We start from the raw sequence: 18,484 nt of genomic DNA on the forward strand, positions 1-18,484 counted from the left end.
GGAGAGAAGGCGTGGAGGGAAGGTCAGAGGAGTCCTCATAAGACAGCAACTTGTGAGTGGGTCATGAAGGGGAGGGAGGAGTTAGCCGGATGGAGAGAAGGAGCGTGAGGGGGTCTAGGAAGGTCGGTGAGTCCTGTGATGAAATCCCCTCCCCTCCATTGCTAGAAGCCTCTCCTCAGGCCATGGAGCCCACATTGTGATGCTGATCTGCAGTTGTAACCTCTCAACTGAGCCCCATATCCTGGCATTTCTGGGTGAAAAAGGCCCACTCTCTAGTGTGTGTATTACAGGTTCACGATGGTTGTCTCTTGCACAGTAAAGTTATTATGGAACTGACAGGTGAACAGCCATCCAGATCGAGAGGCACAGGATGCTTCGAGAGCCTGGGGTCAGGTACTACCTCTGCCTGCCATTCACTCGGCAACTGTGGACAGGTCTCTGGCCCTCTGTTTCCCCAACCCCAACATGGTGCTCCTGTCTGGGGCATGGCCCTGCCACTCTGGCTGCCGTACACTTGTCATCAACGACTCTTCTCTCCACCGCAAGCCCATCTATTGGAGCACATGAGCCACACAGCATCCCAGAGGTTCGGTGGGTCTGCTTTGAACCCCCAGCACATCACCCGCAGCCCCAAGCGGCGTCTGGTAGGGAACGTGCAAGGTGGATGCAAGTCTGAAGGTGGCGCTGTGGCTCCAGTTGTGGCTCCGCTTTCCGGAGCAGGACTGTGTTCTGGGGTGTCTGTGGAAATTCGGCCGGGCTGATGGCAGGTTTTGCTCCATCTTGGGGCCCTCCCAGTTCGGCAAGCTCTGCTTATTCGCAGGAAGCAGCCAGGCCAGCCCACTTGGGCCTCCCCACCTCCCGGGCCCCTTCACACAGCTTCAGAGCTCTCTGTTTCTTTCTGGCTCTGTCCCCCAGGGAAGCCAGCCTGCTGTGAGTGGCACGTAGGTGGAGCAGGGCTCTGTGCCTGGGTTTCCCGGGAGCCTGGTTTTCTGGTGCTCGCTGCAGGCAGGGGCCCTTGGCTTGGAGCTACTGGCTGAGTCTGGGCCATAATGTGCCGTGATGATGGGTTGGGTCACAGCCTGCTTGACACCCCCCCCCACCGTGGACCCCATATTTGGGAGATGCATTTGGTATTTTGAATATAATCCATGCTCTTCCTGACTCCTTCTCTCCGTTTTTTTGGTTTTGTTTTTTGTTTTTGTTTTTGTTTTTTGTTTTTTGGGGGGTTTTGGTGCTTAGCTGAGCCATCTAATAAAGAACCCAGGGGGAGAGAATGCTGGGGAGGCAAGAAGAAGGAAAGAGGAACGTGCTGATATTTATTAAGTGCATGCTGGATACTAAGCACTTCCTTCCACAAGAACTAGAGCAGCGATTTTTAACCTTTCTTCCAGTGGCTCCCCCAGAATCACAGGTGAACCCAGCCATGGAAACCAAACACGGGGGGGGGGGGGGCAGCGGCTGTGAGAGGGTTGGGGTGGGGCACCCTGGCCCTTGACCCTTCCCCTTTCACCCCCTTCCCTCCTCCTCCCCCCATCAGCCCCTTTGGTGCCATCACAAAACCTGGATCGGAAGCACCGTTTCATTCATCTGTACACACCTCTTAGAGGAAATATCATTTCCAGTTTTTGGTTGTAAAAGCTGAAGGCCAGTGAGTTGAGGTGACTTGACAGTGTCTCATGATTAAGAAATGGCAGAGAGCCAGGCCGCGGACCCAGCTGCCTCTGACCCCAAAGCCCCTAACCCCGTTTGGGAAACCGTGGGTGCTCTGCTTCCTAATGAGAAACTGCCTGCCACGAAGGAACCTGGCTAGGACAGGAGAACCGTGGAAGATGGGAAACACATGGGGCGTGGGTTCATTGCCACCGGGGAAATGATCCTTCAGCACCCCCGGGCAAGCTCCAGCTGGCTAAATTCAGAAGACACCGGGCAGCCATGTGCTACAGATTCAGCGAGCTTTCCAGGCCCTGATTAGACTCTTTGTGTTCCAGAGCCTGGGTCTGGAATATCTGAACCAGGTCTCAGTTCCTGCTCTACTGGTGGAGGAAAAACTGTGTACGAGCAGCTCCTGAAAGGCAAGATGCTTTAAAAAGAAGAAGAAAAGGGGTGCCTGGGTGGCTCTGTGGGTTAAAGCCTCTGCCTTCGGCTCGGGTCATGATCCCAGGGTCCTGGGATCGAGCCCCGCATCAGGCTCTCTGCTCTCTGCTCAGCAGGGAGCCTGCTTCCTCCTCTCTCTCTGCCTGCTTCTCTCCCTACTTGTGATCTCTCTGTCAAATAAATAAATTAAATCTTTTTTTTTGCTTGGAATTTTTTGCTTGCTCAGGATCTTGTAGCAAGAATACATTGGGAGTCAGAAATCCTTGGGTCTAAAGGTTGTGTCTACTGGTTCAACCTGACTACTTTGAATCTCAGTTGCCTCTTTATAAAATGGCATCACGAACAGGCCCCATGTTACCAGGCTGCGCTGAGGATTAAATGAGCTCTTGTGTGTAGAAGCACCAAGCCTGCCGTGTGCAAAGCAAACAGTGGTTCTCTCCTTGCTCTCTTTGAATTTATCGTGTGGGCTAAATCGATGTGCTTCCAATGGGGCACCTAATGGATGGGTTATCTCAACTGGCCGGAACACTCACTTTCTCATCTTAATATTGTGAGATGTGACGTTTTGATCCTCTGAATTGTAAACTCACAGTTCCAGAGACTCAGGATGGTTGAATCCCACTCCGTCATTTTAGAGATGAGGGCAGTGACTTGCCCAAGGTCACCCATTGAGCTGGTGGCGGAGCTGAGGTGAGAACCCATGTCTGCTGACTCCCAGCCCACTGCTTTGTCATTCCAGATGAGAAGGAGACACGAGAAGGAAAGACCATGGGGTTACTGCCTCGATCCAACCTGGCCGTGATTCCTACATCTGCAAGGAGGATCGAGTGAGGGTGTCGCCCAAGGAGGCCCACTCTGCTCTGTGAATCCCATCCTGGGGGGTGGGAGTCACATGTTGGGGGTGGGTGGGGCCTTCACTGATAGGACTGAGACCTCGGGAGCCAGGACCAGTCCTGCCATCTCCCAGAGTCAGAGGCAGAACCAGGTCGACCGCAGGCATCAAGGTGTAAGGTGATCGTCCAACTTGGGGTTGATCCCTGCTGCTTACCAGCTGTGTGACCTGAGCAGGGAATTGGCTCTCCCTGAACATGTTTCCTTATCTGAGAGCCAAGTAGGATCTAAGTGTGTGTCTCAGAGGTTATGGCGAAGATTAAATAAGTTGACAGAATCATAAAGCTAGCAATGGCCAACATGAACCACGTGCCAGGTTGGGTTGTAAACTATATGTATTGCTCATTAATCTTCGTACCCTTTGTATTTTGCTGCTGAGGAAACAGAGGCTTGGAATGGTGATGCAGAGCCCGGAGGCCTGAAATCAGAGAGGACAGTGCCGGGTTTGAACTAAAGAGACTGGCTTTGGCATCTTGGGCCTAACCACTCTGCCCTCGGGCCTCTCAGTTTAGGCAAAACTCGGTGCTCTACAAACGTCCTCCCCACCATCCCTTACCTTCCTCACCTACACACCCTTTTGTCCCAAAGCGTGCATTCCAGAAACATGTGCTGTCATTTCTCAGATAGGAAGTCTATGCCACTTGACCGAGTCACCTTGAATTATTTTTCTTCTCTGTTTTATTGTTGGCTTTGATTTTATTTTTTTGTTCCTTCATCAAAAGCACAACTGAATTGGCAGCAAGGCAGATCTGCTGATTGCCGGGCTCATGGGCACCAGGTGAGCCCCCACGCCCAGCCGAGCTCCCAGCGCCGGTGAATGAAGGGCCCCAGTGGCTGGCTTCTCACGGCCCGCGTGTGCATGGTAAACCCCCAGCCCACACGCTGGCTTCCTGAATACGACTGACCAATTTGGGAGAAAATACGCCTTGTTGTTCCTGGGTTTCTGGCAACACTCGTTCAAGTTCCTGGTTACTATAGAGACCTTGTCAACATGTCCAAATACGCGTCTTCGTACAGAAACTTGTCTTCTCACCGGTTTTCACAGAGTTGCCGAGAACAGAGGGTCTCAGGAAGCAGCAGGAAAGGCTCACCCACTGCGTCTTCCTGAGCCCCGACGGGCCCCCCGAGGCTCTGGTTCCCTTCCAGCTCCTCATGAGCCCTGGGCTGACAGAGAGAAAAAGGAGGGAACGGGGCAGGTAGTTGTTTGAGCAGGACAACACCACCCAACAAATCAAGGTGCGTCAGCACCATGGAAAATCTGGCCACTGTGTTCAAATGTCCAAACTTACTTCTTTTTTCGGGGGCCTAAAGGAAAGGCTGTCTGCCCTTGGGATCTAGATCCCCTCCTGTCATGATAGGAAGGGCAAGGTCAAGGTCAGCAGACAGGCTGCCGAGGTCAGGTCTCAGGCTCTCATGCTGCAGAGCCTCCCGTGACGGTGTCTGCAGGGTGTTTCCACCGATGCTTGGCAGAGCCCCAGCTGCCTCTTGTTCTCTTCCCCATCTCTGCCCCCAGACACCCCACCAGTGCCTTAGGAGCCCTCTCCAGGGCCCCCAATTCCAGAGAGACTCAGAGCCAACTCCCACTCCCTCCCGTGTACCTCTCACTACAATCTCATTTTCTACCCCCATCCACCCGGCATTCTGGCTGCTTACACAGCGGCCTTCGTTGCAGAGATACTCATCGAGCTCTGATTATGCAGCGTGCCGAGAGCGAGTCACCAGCAGTGAGAAAGATACCATCCTTGTTCTTACATAAAGAGCTCACACGCTCACAGTCTAGCAGAGACGGAGAAGTCAACACGTAATTAAATCACAGCGTGGAAGAGTGTCCGGGCTGCCTAGGTGCTGAAGGGCAGGGCATGGGGGAATCCGGTGAGACTTGCAGAGGTAATAATGCCTGGCTTGTGTCTTGAAGACTGAGTTCCCCAGAAGCTCATGGAGACGGGGAAGGGGAAGCAGTTTGGGATGGTTGAACAGCATGAGTACAACCAGCGAGGTGTAGAAGAGCAGCTCCTAAGGAAGGAGCCCCATGGAGCTGGGATGGCTGGAGGCGAGTTTGTCCTGGGGACAGTGATAGGAGGTGGGATCTAGCAGGCAGGTAACTGGCAGGTCGCGGAGGGCCTAATCAACACTGCTTAGCAGCCGTGGGCTGCTCAGCTCAAAATGGACAACGGGAGGCAAGAGGTGAACCAGAGAGAGACCATTAGTCCAGGTGGGATGTGATGGTGTAGACCAGGCGGTGTCAGAGGAGCGATGAGAAGTAGAAGGACTTGGGATCCTTCTAGGAGCTGGAATTGGAGACAGACTTGTCAATGGAATGGGTGAGGGAGGGAGCCTGGGGGGCACTTCTAGAACTGCAGTGCCCGCCATTGGCCAAGGTGGAGGGTCAGGTCTGGGAAGGCAAGCTTTAGGAAATGCTGATCCGAGGAGCCTGGATACTTCTAGGCACGCCTGGCAGCTCTAAACCCCACTTTCCCTGCAGCCCAGGCAATGGACCTGGCTCAGACCCACGGCCTAGATAGTTGTTAAGGTGACAGTCTGAAGTTAGGCCATTTTTTTCACTCACAGGGGCCAGGACCCTCCCTGGGGTATTTGTGCTTTGAGGAAAAATCCAGGTGAAGGACACAAAAGGTGGGATGCCGGGGGTTGTCGGAGAGATTTGGCAAGAGTCTGTCTCTGGGACCCAGGAACACGCTTGCTGGGCCGGCCGGCTAGGGCCTGTCCTCCGTGTCCTTTCCTGTTTGCCCTGGGCCAGCTCTGCACCCTGCACCCCGTCCCAACCACCCCACCCCTACAAACACTTCCCTGCTGGGTCCATACCACCTGCCACCAGACCCCAGAAAGTTCTTTGTCCCTATTGGGCCTGCGTCCTTATTCATAAACCGGAGGATTACACTCTTCTCTTCCCCCAACGCCCACCATTCTTCTTCCTTCCTTGGTGGGTAAGAACAAGGCCTTTGGAATCAGGCCGAACTGGGCAGGAATTTCTGTTTTGCCACTTTCCACCCGTACCAGTGACCCCACCAAGTACCATAGTTTCCTCATCGGTAAAGTAGGCATAGTGATGCTCACTGCATATTGGTATCGTCCATATTTAATGGGATGATGCATGGAAAGCTCCTAACTCAATGCCTGACTCCTAGTATATGCTCCAAAGCTGCTCAGGTCAAGGGCATTATGTCATCGAGATCCCCCCACCCGACCCTGGCTGATACTCTTTGCAAATACTCCTGATCCGAGGATCGCTCCTGGGCTGCCAGGTCTTCAGTCTGAAGGTGGAGAACTAGACTGGATGCCCCTAGAGTCTTTGGTCCAGGAGTCTGAGATCTCAAAGGCTGGGAACATTCCCCGTCAACTTTCCTCACCTCGGTTCTTGTGGTGACTGGGGAGTTGACCTCTGTGGGTCTCTGCCTCTATTTAGTTTTTTCAAGTTCTCTGGAGGCTCCCTCCCTCCACACCCCTCCACCCCCGTTGCATCCCCTCTGTGTCCAGACAACTATAGCTCTCACTATCGGCTGTCTCAGTCCACCCGCTGGCTCCCCAGGGACTGAGTTTCTGCGTAGGCTTTGCTCTGCGTTTCTCGATGAGGTTCGGATGAACTTCACGTATATCTCACCGCCTGCCAGCGCTCTGCACTTCTGTAGCCGACTTGAGAGCAGAGGGAAACGGCTTTGGCGGAAGGAGCTTTCATAATCTCCGTGCCTCCCGCATGCCTGGCAGCTCCCGGTGCCCGGGTGTTCGGCCTCATGCAGTTCCTGTGTTGATCGCCTTGGTCCATCTCCCTGTGTATTAGTCATGGTTCTGCGGAGAAACAGAACCGACAGGGATGTGCGTGTATGCGTGTTGTGTGTGTATAAAGAGAATTTATTTTAAGGAATTGACTCACACAATTATAGAGGCTGTTAAGTCCAAAATCTATGGGGGTGGGCCAGCTTGAGCTGAAATCCAAAGGTTCTGCGGCAGAATTTCCTCTTGCTCCAGGAAGGTTAGTCTTTTGTTCTATTCAGGCCATCACCCAATTGGATTCGACCCGCCCACGTCGTGGAGGGCACTCTTCTGTATCCGAAGTCCACAGATTTCAGTGTTAACATCCTCCAAAATACCTTCACAGCATATATCCGGACACCCCGTGGCCTAGCCGAGTTGTCACATAAGTTAACTATCATTCCCTGTTATTGGCAAACAGACCAGAGAATGATCCAGGCCTTAGGGATGCTTCTCCCCAACCCTGTCATCCGGGCCAGATAATATCAAGGCTTGGTTCCTGCTTCCCCAGAGGAGCATGCTGGAAAGGGACCACCCATGTCCTGAGTGTATGGCACAGAAAATCTCAGCCAGTCCAGACCTCTGGGTCTGCAGCAGTTCTGGCCTGGGCCTGGATGGCAGGGGCTGAGTGGGAGCCAGCCAGAATCTCAGCAATGGGGGCAGGAGAATGTGTTCAGGGATGTTGTCCCCCTGAGTTTCCAGCCTGGTTGTAGAGCAGAATCATCTTAAATGCAGATTCCCAGACCCTGCTGCGGGGGAGTGATGCCCCGTTTAGAAGAGCAGGGCATCTGAGCTCCCAGCACATAGTTGATGCACGGGGATGTCAGAATCCCACGGGGGCTGGGAGGGTTTTCAGGGCCACACGTTCTTGTCACGTCTTCGAGACAAAGGCTCATGGCCCAGCTCAGGGCTTCACGCAGAATCTCCTTTTCACCATCTCTCTCTGATGACTCCCTGATGGAAGCCTTCCTCCCTTTGAGGGAACCTCTTCTGTTCTAAGAAGAGAGACATGAGGTCTGTCTTCTTGCACCTTCCAGCTGCTGGTCCTTTGCTCCGGCTCTTAGAACCAGAAGGTTTCTAATTGCTCCTCCACTGGAGAGCCCTTGAGGTACTGATGAGGCTTCATTTGATGCTGTGTCTTCTCTGGGCTCAGAGTCCCCAGCCCCCTCATCAGGCAACGTCTGTCTCAGTGGGAAAGGAGTGGGCCCTGCCCAGACTACGGTTTGGCCTATGCAAGTCCTAGCAGAGTCGTCCCCTCCCTCTTTCTAGACATGCTAGCTCCATTGATGTGGCCTTTGGCCCCCTGTGTGAGCCCCGTTGCACTGTGGATGGGGTCCTCTCAGTCGGAGCCCCCAGCCCACATGCTTATTGGCCACCCTCCTGACTTCCCTGCTCCACGAGGAAGGAGGAGCTCCTTCCAGGGCCTGGGGACCCCAGAGCTTTCTCTCCCACTTTGAAAAACACGGACGACAAGATGTTTCTCTGGGTACCCGAGAAAACACAGGGTGTCCTGCCCTTTGGGACTGGCCACCTCAGAGGCCATGACCTGCCCCAGATACTGGGGCCTGTTCTGGGGGTGGGCGGGTGGGGGACACACCACGGAGTAGTGAAAAGCCCATCCCCTTTGGACCTGGTGGGGACTGGGGTTCGAACACCAGCTCTACCAGCTGGGGGGTGTGGGGCGACTGAGACTCAGTTCCTCCGTCTGTCAACAGTACCTACCCAATAGGGCTGAGCTGGGAAGTGTCAGAGCAGCCAGCCCGGGGCCCTGGCACATCGTGGCTTCACCGTAAATCTAAATCCTCATCTCCTCTTCAGAAACTTTGTTGTCTTCTCCCTCTTTCTTTCCTCACCAAGTCCCCCAATTCCAGCTGCACTACTTTGTTACATAAACATTCTGGAGGCTCTAGTCACATCTTGGGGCTTGGGGAGGAATGTGCCCACCCCACGGCTTGGGTGCCCTGAGATAAGCCTCTTGTTTTCCTCTGGCCTTGCGTTCCTCATTTCAGACCGGAGAAAGGCAGACCAGGAAGCCACTGGAAAGCTCCTCAGCAGCCCGGCCCCCCAGGCCTCCCCACAAGCCTCTGGGCCCCTGGGCCCCCGGAAGGGAGGGAGGCAGAGGTGAAAAGCCTCTGACAAGCTCCGTGAGACAAGGGTGGGCCCCTCAGCCTGGGTTCCTTCCTCATTCGTCCCTCAGACGCCCACCGGCCCCTCCTCTGCCAGCAGGCATTGGGGACACGGAGATGACAAACAGCCCGGCTTAAGACGCCGACACACCAGCAGGGAGGACAGACAGGTCAACGCATAAGCGCAAGCCGGGGTGGTAGGAGCTGTCCCCGAGATGGAAAACACAGAAAGTGCAGGAAGCACAGAGTGGGGAACACATGATGCTCCCAGGAAAAGGCTGGGCGGCGGTTCTGGAAAGCTGAGAAATAGGCCCTGGAGTTCAGGCTCCAAGGACAGGGGGGAGTTTTCACCTGGTGGACAAGGGAGGAGGGGGCGCTCCAGGCCAAGCGAAACAGTTGGGAAGTCCCGGCAGTTTGCAACGACCCAAGTGTTCTGCAAAGCGTGAGACAGTGGCCAGGAAGCCAGAGTGGAGCACGGGAACTTTCTCCAGGAGGGAGAAAAGACCTGCACCCCAGTGGATTAGTCTCCTAGGACTGCTGTCAGCAGGAGCCATGGACTGAGTGGACCCAAACAACAGAAGCTCACTGTCTCACAGTTCTGGAGGCTGGAGTTGAAAATCAAGGTGTCAGCGAGGCCGTGGTCCCTCCCAGACTCTGGGCGGGATCCTCCCTTGCCTCTTCCTTGTCTCTGCTGGTGGCTAGGAACCCTTCGTATTCCTTGGCTCGCCTCCACAGCCCATCTGGTTCCATCGTGTTCTCCACACCCGTGGAGGTGTCCATCTCTATGTCTCTTGGTTCTTACAAAGATCCCAGTCTTACGGCATTAGGGCCCCCCTGCCGAGAATGACCACCTCTTAACGCATTACATCTGCAAAGACCCACTTTCCAAGTGAGGTCACGTTCACAGGAAGTGGGCGTTGGATTTCACTGTGTCTTTTTGAGAAGGGACACAATTCAACCCCAACACCAAGTAACCACAGCACACCGAGGAGCCGAGGACAGGATGTGGGAATTCAGACTAAGGAGAGCTCTTGCCAACCAAGGGAAAACAGGGAGGCTTGCTGGAGGAGGTGGCCTTTCAGCCATACATTGATAGGATTTGGATGTGCCACTACGGAGAAGGAAAGGCATTCTGGACAGAGCGTGGTACGTGAGGGAAAGCAGGGGGGAGGAAATAGCAGGGCGGTAATTATGCCCCAGTTATAACCAGTTATAACCAGTACTTGGAAAGTTCTCTCTCTCACCATTCTGCCTGCCCCCCATACCTGGTTGCCGCATAGACTCACTCCTGCTTCCTCCCTTCTTGCTCTTGGGTCTGGAGGGGTTTGGAGGAAGACTGCTGCCCAGGACCATCAGGACATCCCACCTCATGTCCAAACCTGGATTTGTTTTTCTTGAGCTGCAGTTAAGAAAAACAATAATAAAGTCTGTATTTATCAAGCAGCCAACCAGTAGGAAATTATAACCTTTTAAAATAAATATGTATCTAATTATAGGAAAGCAAGTTTACTTTTGCAAGCCCTGTCGGGATTTCCCTCCCAAGCCGAGTCTGCAGATTGTCCCCCACTCCCCAGCCCTCCCCCAAATCTCACTGGGCCTTAACCTCAAAACTACGATGTCTGCTGGTCTCTGAGCAAACAGTGAGCCGGGCCGTGCTGAACACCCTGGAAGGCTTGCGTAAAAACCTGGGTCCCTGGGTTTTCCTTTTAGAACCAAAGGCCCGGCCCCTTGATTAGCTCCCAGCCACAAAGCCGCAACCCGCGTTTCCTCACAGACTGTCTGGCCTGCCCGTGGGTCTTTGCCCAGTGTGGCTTTGTGTGGTTGGCAGTTTTCTCCCTTCCAGAAAAGTCAGAAGTCCCAGAGAGAGCAGAACTGAGCTGTCGTGGGGGAGGAGCTCAGCCCCAGCGCTCATGGCAGACCAGGTACGCTCTAGGCGGTTCCCCCACCTGTCTTCCAGTGGGTGGCCCAGAGTATCTCGTCCACACCCCACTGTGAAGCAGGAGTAAGCGACTGTGACCCTGTCCGTGCTAACTCGTGGTAACTGTTATTACTTCCAAAGGTGTGCAATTCCCCCCTGCCTGGGGAGTCCTGGAATGAGTTCATTCTTTCAGCAAATGTTTAGTGAGCATCTATTATGGGCCAGGTATGCACACTTCCTCAGCTCTTCCGGTCTTTGCTAGAATATCCCCTTCTCATGGAGGCCTGCCCTCCTGCCCTATTTAGTACCTGCCATGCTCCTACCCCACTCCTGGCTTGCCCACCCTCCCTTACTCTGCTGTGTTTTCCTTACCACTTGTCACCTTCTAGTATTCTGTGACTCACCTTTGGCCCATTGTTTTTGTCTGTTTCCCTGCAGAGAAGGAACGCTCTGATAGTGGGGCGGATTTGGGTTTTGTTTACTGCTATAGATCCACTAGGTCAAGGTGCGGCACGTGGTAGGTGCTCAGTTAGTATTTGCTGAATCACTTTGAATTGAAGTCAGTCATTGTTTTTGGAGACAGAGAAATCAGATTGAATTCCTGCTCCTTCTAGCTGTAGGGGGTTGGGCTGTGACATAACCCCCTGCTGAGCCTCATGCTCCATTTCTGGAAGGTGAAGCATCCTCGGAGATCCCAGGAAGTGGAAGGAAGTGGAAGCACCTGGGGCTGATTTGTTCCTCTTTCCCCTCCTTCCAGGGGAGCTACGGGGGGCTGAGGAGAAGCCTATGAAGGTGCAGAGGCCGGGGGTTGGGGTGTGTGCGGGGACAGAGACACTCTGACAGCCAAGGGGACCACCGGCCCCTCTGCCCCCTGGCCACCCATCCTCTCCCCCTCGACTTACCCAGACTGGGGTTGTGGGAGGGCTCTCCCAAGGATGTCGTCACCTCCCCAAGCCCAGCCCAACCCCTTAGCTCCCCCCGAGGCACTCTCTGCTCACTTGGGCACCAGTGGGGTCTTACAGCCTCCAAAATGAGGTGATGTCTCCCTGCCCCCACCTGGAGCCTCTAGCAAATGCTGAGGAAGAGGAGCCCCCTGGGAAATGGAGGGCTCTCCCAGGGTCAGGAAAAGGGTGCCACCTTCCAGGATCCTGCAGGTGGCTTAGTACAAACACGCAGAAGAGGACACGGAGGGGCTGACGTGGCTCTGCGGCTGCCTGTCAAGAACAGGGTGGGTTTGGACCAGGTTGGAAGCAGAACAGGAGGTAGCCATGGCAACCTTGCCTGACCCGCCGCATGAGGAGATGCCCCCTGCTTTCTAGTCTGGAGGAGGCCCAGAGGAGGCCAGCCATGACCCCTGCCTGGCCTGATGGGTCTGAGTCTTTGGAGGACTGTCTGGCCCCCCCATGACTGGCAGAGTTGGGGTGAGGCATCAGGCCTCAGCAGAGATGGGGAGTGGGGGTGGGAGGCCATGGCACATGCAGGGTGAGAACCCGAAACTCATTTATAGTCCTATAGGGGACACTTCCACCCAAGGTGGGGACGTGCCAGTTGCCGAGCGGACTATTCCAGCTTCCTCATCGCAGCTGCTTGGCAAGCCCTGACTTGAAAGGGTCCTGGAGCAGCCCCACTCTGGACACGACATGTTGTAGAGTTCTAGGGTGGCTGTATCTGGGCAGTGGCAGGAAGCAATGGAAGCCAGGACAGTGGGGGCACAGGAAACAGTGAACATGGGACAGACAGAAGATGCAGTATGCTGGGCGTTGGGAGTCGGGTGGGGGAGACGTAGGCTTCACATCAGCTTGTCACACTAGGTAGCCCAGGCTGGACGCCGAAGCATCAGGTTCGTTCTGGGGGTTTCTGTAGGTTACTGCATTCTGAGCTCCTTGGCTGGGTGCTCTGTTAGGCACTTGGCCGGCAGTGTCCTATCCAAGACTTTGAGGAAAGTACTCCATTCTCTAGCCAGTCAGCCGAGGCTTCGTGACGTCGGGGCACTTTCTAAGGGCACCCATAAGCAGCAGACCAGGCGTTACAGCCAGCTCCGCCGGCCTTCAAAGCCAAAGTTTTGCAGGTGAAGAAACCAAGGCCAGGAAAGGCTAAAGCCCCTAGCGAGTAAATATCAGAGCTGTCAGGCTCTGCGGCCAGGATCCTCGACCTAGGGTCTGTGAACCTGGGTGGGAAAGGAGCACCCCTGACCCTTTCCTCACTGTTCATTGAAATGTAGCACCTCCTTCAAGTTTCAATGTCAGCCATACCCCACAGTTACACGGCGGCACCTGTGACTTTGTCTCTAGTCTAGATCACAGATATGTCCGTGCTGTGCTGTCACCATGACAGAGATCTGGAAATTCCCTTTGTGCCCATCACTACTGTGACATTACTGTAGTTATCAGACTGGACGTTAGGAGTTGTCATTAAATTCATTAGAAACACATATCAATGTTGCAATGACCCAATTAAAAAATTTGTGATAACTGTTTTTTCACATATAATTGGCTTGTTTTGTAATCAGGTATATTTTAAGCAATTAAAAAAACATTGTTCTGAAAAGACGCCATGGTCTTTACCAAACAGTTGTGGCACAGGAAAGATTAAGACACACCCCCGCCAAGGCTGTACCCCTAACCCCCCCTCACCTGCCTCCCAGGTACTCAGCCCTGTATGCCATCTCTCCCTCACCTGAGGGAAGCCGTATAACAAGCTGGGGGGTTGGCACATCTGGGTGGGGTGTCCCCCCATCTCTGTCTGACTCGCCCCTCTCCCCCCCACCAAGCCCTCGGCCACATCATCGGAGTTAAAATCCCAAACCCCCTGGAGAGCCCAGTCTTCCCTTTTACAAACAAGTCAGGTTTGTGCTGATTTCCAGGCACCAATTATGGGCCAGCTCTCTTGGACCAATTAAAATGTGCAGGTGCAGTAATGTCGACATCGACAGTCTGGGGTTATCTCCGCAGATATTTTTCATGAAATATTTATAAGAGACACTGGGAGTTTTAACCCTTTACGTGGCTACACTTCCCTTCTGCGGCAGGCTGCTAGCTAGCAAAAGGTGAGGGCCTAGGGGCATGCAGAATCTTGCAGAGGCAGGGGTGGAGGGCTGGGCAAGTTCAAGAGTGGGTGGGGAGGGAACAGGACTTCTCTGAAGGTCTTTTTTTAAAAAAGGAATGTGTAGAATCAGACTAGTGAGGTGCTTGATGTTCTGGAAAGAGTCCATGTGGGTTTCAGAAGTCCCAGATTTTAGTCCGGACTGTGCTGTACCTTGGCTTGTGTGACCCTGGGCAAGTGAGCTGGTCGGCCTCTCTGGGCCTCAGTGTCCTAATGTGTAAATGGGAGGGAATTCGCTCTCCTTGTCCACCTGTCGCCCCTATGGTGGGAATTAAATGACAGAGTGGCTGGGGAGGCTTTGGAAAGGGGTCCTGCCTGGAGGGAGGTTCTGAGGTTTTGCAAGGGGGGTCTGGCTGCAGAAACAGCGGACTTAGGCTCTCAGGCTATCAGAAAGAGGGGTGGGGATCAGCCCAACAGCCCTAGCAGCTGGCACCGAGTGGGTACCGATGAAGTGTTTGTGGGATGAATGAGTGAACAGACCTGAGCACTTCCTAGCAGTGACGGCTGTTAATGTCCATCAGTTTCAGGCTCTTCCCCCCGTAGCTGGGGCTCTGGGTCTCAGCCTTGCAGATGCTGGACAGAGCTTGGGAGTCCCTGGGCGAGGGATGACACCCTCTCCTTCCAGAGTTCTGAAGGTACCTCTGCACAAATATGAGTGTATTCCCTCTCTCTGGCTCTCCGCTAGGAGAATCTCGGCCTCACTCCCGGCTCGCTGGCTGCATGCTGGAGATGGAGGTGTTCTCGCCAATTTACGTACTTATCCACTCCTCTGCCTGACGCTTCTCTACTGAAACCCAGCTCTGCGCCCGTCTTCTCTTCTTTCCGAAAAGTCACTTTCCGAGTTGGCAGAGGAGGCTGGAAGCGTGTTCCGGCTTCAGGAAGGTCCAAAGCACAATCTAAAAACCGAAGTAAAAACAGAGTACGTCAATAATATTAAAGAACACCGTGGGAAAGAACTGTCCCTAAAGCAGCTTTTATGGGGACCGATTCCCTTCCACAGGTGGGCCGACCATTCAATGGGCGGAGCCAGAATGAACGCACCATTTGGCTGTCGGCTCCACTCCCTCACACTCTGACCCTAAGCCTTTTCCCTTGTTGCTGTGCCCTAATTACAGTGCTTCCTCCGGTCGAATTTGAGGTAGTCACGAAAAAGTGACTGTAACAAAGACCAGATTGTTTCTTGGAATGCCGTAACGAGGCAGCACCCTTTCCCATTCTGTGGATTGTAAAAATTGCCACTGCCTCCCAGGCCCCAGATGGTCCCTGGAGCTCCCCGTCTGAGGACAGAGGAAGGTACCGATGATCACGAACTGAGCTGGGCCAGGTGGTTCGGCTGCTTAATCAACTCCAACCCTGCATCCCTTCCCACATGCCGGGAGCAAGTCTGCGCTTGGGGAGGGAGCTGCGCAGACCCCAGATCAGAGAAGCTTGGCCCGAGTTACTTGGGAGCAACGTGTCTGGGGTGGACCCACCATGGGGGGCTGTCAGGGTGGGCGTCTGATCCTCATCCTCCATTTCCTAATGCCTTTCCCCAAACTGGTCCTACCATGGCTGTGAAGAGCAAGCCCAGCTTCCTGCCTCTTGCCTCCCAGCCTCGGCTGACTCCCCTGCCCCTCACATCCTCATACCCCTCAAAACAGTCTGCCCTCAGCCCCTTACAGCGGACGGCCAGACTGGAGGCAGGGAGGCCACTGAGGAGGCCTTGACAAGAAGTTTTCCCAGAGAGGGAGCTGGGGACAGGAGAGGGGGCTGGGGACAGGAGAGGGGAATGGAGGCAGGAGAGGGGGCTGGGGACAGGAGGGGGGCTGGGGACAGGAGGGGGGCTGGGGACAGGGGAAGGGGATGGCCAGGTGATGGAGATGAGGGGCTGATTAAAGGTGGTAAAGAGATGGGATCCAGGGCTCTGTAGCAGATGGAGACAGGAATGAAGGTGGGGTCCGTGTTGGTCCATGAAGGACCAGATTTGCGTGGACCAGATGTTGAGTTTGATTTCAGACCCACTGCAGGGTGGAACAGAAGAGGCAGGTGGGTCTCAAATTTCCAGAGCCTCCTCTGCCAAGTGATGCCAGGGAGCCTCCGGGGTGGGGGTGGGGGTGGGCAGGAGATAATTTGGATCTGGAGAGCCCCATTGGATCCTCTGTTCTCCCCTGAGCCCCTCGGGCTCACACAGATGGGGTAGCAGGACCGTCAATGATGTCCAGTCAAGGCCCCTGGCCTCAGGGAGATCTCAGCCCGTTTCCCCATCTTGACCTTCAACTCATCAAAGGCAGACTTTGTTTTTTGGAAACTGTCCATTTACTTTTCCACGTGCTGAGAGACCCAGAGCTTTAAGAGGCCTAACCAGATGTGGGCTCAAAGAGCCAACCCCCAAGTCAGGGCTGAACATGTCAGAGGGGGGCAGCTGCTCCCCTGGCCTAAGCCCCAGGCGCCTGGGCCAGGCCTGTTTCTTTTGATAGGACATGCGAGGCAGGAATCTTGGGGACCCGTAGCCCCTTTGGCTGACCTGGAGTCAGCAGCATTGCCCCCAGGAATGTGACTTTCTTTCAAGCAAGAAGAAAGAGCTTACCGTTGGGGTTGCAGGGTCCTGGGAAAGAGGAGTGGAAGAGTCCTGGAAAAGTAACTCACCTGATCTAGGAACTCTGAGCTGCCCTGGGTTTCTCCTCGACCCTCTCTCCTTGAACCCTCCCGGCATCTGTTTGCTGCTCTGTACAATTCATACCACGAATATTTCTTCAATGACAGGTGTCCCTTAAGTGTTGGGCACATGGCAAGTAAGACAATCCTGCCCTCTTGGAACGTATATTCCAATGAATTAAAAAGCATAATACGGCTTGCCGTGCCTACCCGGAAGCCCCTGAGATCTTATCCAACTGCTCGTTATACAGAGAAGCAAATCCAGAGGGGGAAGGGACTCGCCTAGGGTCACACAGCAAGTCCCCTCAACCCAGATATCTGGGATTCTACCAAATGGGGCTCGCGGTACCCCCAGGCTGCTCATAGGAATTCAACTAGGTCACCTGTGTGTCACGGTTGCTAATCTTGTGATTGGAGGAAAGAGGTAGGTCGGGAAGCCCGGCCATGTCTGCTGGCTGCCTCCTTCAGCCTACAGCCTAGCAAGGGGCTGTTGGCCCCAGAGTCTGGGGTCCCTGCCCTGCTTGCCTTCAATGACAGTGGGGGACAGGTGGGGCCTGGAGGCAATGGGAAACATGAGAATGGTGGGGGCGGGCACTGCCTTTGAGCTTTACAGACTCTATCAGGAGGCTCAGAGGGAGCCTGGGCGCTCTCTCAGGCCCTGGTGGGAGCATCACAGGCCCATTCCTGGGAAGCTTCCATGACCGCCTGGAGAGCTGATCGCGGAGGCTTGGTCACTAGCCGAGACCATTAGCAGCATTTTTCCCCTCGCTATTGCCTTCGTACAGCTCACAGCTCTTCCAGATAACATTTTCCCTATTAAATCAGATGTTTGGAGAAAAAAAAAGTCAGGAATGAAAAAAGAGGAAAAAAAGAATCATAATCATAACCATAAATCATAAGTCACGTTTCTGTAAGCGGATGGCTTCCTGGGATCTATGAACCGAAGGCAGTGTGTGGGAAAGCTCGTGATAATGAGGCAGCAGGGGAGGCCAGGTCTTCCCAGGGGGTGTCCTCCACTAGCCTGATATTTCACACAGCCTTGCTTCCAGATGACTTCGGCCTCCAGGAGGGGCGGCCCATTTATCAGGCTGGGGGTGGGTGGGCAAGGGAGGGAGCCGACAGGGAAAAGTGAATCTCCAGCAGGGAACGATGGTGGCCCCGAACACTGGTTGATTCTTAGAAGAGGGGGATCGCCGCCCAGGAACCACCTCCCCACCCCCACCCCCCCCACCCCCACCTTTCCTACTCTGCCCGGGTTTCCAGAGGGTTCAGAGTCCTTGTCCAGGATGCCACTGAAGGCCTGGCAGTACCCAGAAGGCGTGTGTTCCCGTGGCCCATCACTCTGACTTAGGAGCCTTCTAGAATCCTTTATGGATGAGACGACTCACACGGGCAGGCGGAGGGGACTCCCAGTCCCGGCCAGCTCCACCTCTGTGATCCAGCCGGCTCTCCTCTGAGCATAAATAAATCAACTGCAGGAGGACTTGGGGGGAACTCAAAGAGGAGAATTTAAAAGAAGGCTCTGGATAAACATAAAATATAAAGTGTGCTAGCACTTGGGAGAGGCTTGGGCTCTGAGGGAGGGGGGAACAGGATCATTACATGTTTACGAGCGGGCGGCAGATCTTTCTACTCAGACTTCGGGAAGAGGAAAGGAGCACAGAGAGGTTCAGAGACTCGCCCGGGGGCCACACAGCAACCACTCCTCATTCAGGCTCAGGATCCCTCATCCTCGTGGCTCAGTCAGCAAGCAGTACTGAACCCTGCTCGGATGGGGTCCTGACCGGGGGACGGAGAGAGTGAAGCTACACGCGGGCCTCCCAAGTTCCTGACACGGCGAGGGAGGAAGGCAGGAGATGCCAGGTAGAATTCCGTGGTTCGTCCCCTGAGGGAATTGAGACAACAGCCAAAAATGCTATATCCGAAGCAGGAACAGAGAGATTCAGGGGGCAAC

The 18,484-nt window shown here is 54.4% G+C and overlaps 1 pseudogene; it reads left to right on the forward strand.

Annotated features, from left to right (window-relative positions):
• The first annotated feature begins 760 nt into the window (after positions 1-760).
• LOC131839603 (putative uncharacterized protein FLJ41423) lies at positions 761-1,313 on the forward strand (annotated as a pseudogene).
• The last annotated feature ends 17,171 nt before the right edge of the window (positions 1,314-18,484 follow it).

Source organism: Mustela lutreola, chromosome 1, assembly GCF_030435805.1.
Source record: "Mustela lutreola isolate mMusLut2 chromosome 1, mMusLut2.pri, whole genome shotgun sequence".
NCBI classification, from domain to species: domain Eukaryota; kingdom Metazoa; phylum Chordata; class Mammalia; order Carnivora; family Mustelidae; genus Mustela; species Mustela lutreola.